The following is a 1,290-nucleotide window of genomic DNA, read 5'->3' as shown; positions in this document are numbered from 1 at the left end:
TGTTAAGGAAAATAGATTCTGCATTCCCAACTTGACAGATGTACGTACGTTCATCATGACCTAACGTGGTGTACTGGGTTGTCACCAGTTCCGAATTAGCACCCGCTTGGGATTGTGGGGTGGGTGGGTGGGGAGTGACAGGTAACTGTCTGCTCCAGTAAAGATTTGCAGCATCAAAACTCCCCAAAGACAAGTCTATTCTGGACTATCGGGTGGCCATAAGTAATAGCACGATTTGACAGAAGAGCATATTTTGTTTTGTTGTATGTGACTAAAAAATAGGATTGGATTTAGGAATTTTGTGTTAAAATGTTAGTTTCCCTGAGTGGTGGTGAAGCAGTGAATGTGTAGAGAAGATACCCAGAGATCAATTCAGACAAATCTACTATTGAAAACTTTGTAGAACACAATTCTATTCTAATTCAAACAAAGATGACATGAGTCAGAGTAAATTCAATGGCAACTTTTGCACTTAAGCATAGCAATGCAGGGAAATCCAGTCCTGCCCCTATAGCCATGAAGAGTGAGCCTCCAATCATTGTTCTCTTCAATCTCTGAGTCTCACGTGTGTATATAAGGTGTATCCACAACTCTGTGAGATGTCTTCTCCATACACACTCCTAGAGTTTGAAGTGACTCACCCTGCTCGAGTCTGGTGAACTCAGGACAGGCCTAGAAGCAAGCTCAGGGCATCTGAACAGAAATCTGGGCCCTTGGTCTTCAGGTGGGAAAGGTTACTTCGACCCCAGGAACTCCTCTCCTGTGAAAGTAAAGCATGACCAGAACAGTCACACCACCACCCCTGCCACTGAAGAAAAAGGTATTAGGATCTGGTTTATGGAATGTCACTGTTTATAGTAGAATCCTAACTCCTTTTTGAATCTTAACAGAAGACAGACACCATTTAAGGTTTTTGTGTTTTTTTCTAAACATCAGCCAGAAAATGTGGCCATTTTGCCTCCCTGCAAGGTGTGTTTGAAAATAAATTAAAACTCTCAGGAAGCCCAGGGAGGGGCAGTTTGGTTTTCAGGCTTACATGGAGAATCAGGAAATTAGCCGTGTGTCTTTAATGATTTACCCAACATAGCCCACTGTTATCTGAAAATGGGATTATTCTTGGCTATGATACAGGCCTTGAGTACAGCCTGATAGCCATGTAGTCCGGTGTTCAGATCCCCAGAACCAGTCCTTTAAGCGTTTTAAATGTGCAATTGCATACATATCCATATCATGGTGTTTCCCTGATTCTGTAATCCTGGCTGATGAATTTCTCTGCCACCAATCATGATT

The sequence above is a fragment of the Echinops telfairi genome, unplaced genomic scaffold, assembly GCF_000313985.2.
Source record: "Echinops telfairi isolate 266 unplaced genomic scaffold, ASM31398v2 ScPeMD7_443;HRSCAF=831, whole genome shotgun sequence".
Lineage (NCBI taxonomy): Eukaryota > Metazoa > Chordata > Mammalia > Afrosoricida > Tenrecidae > Echinops > Echinops telfairi.
This window is presented reverse-complemented; position numbering follows the sequence as displayed.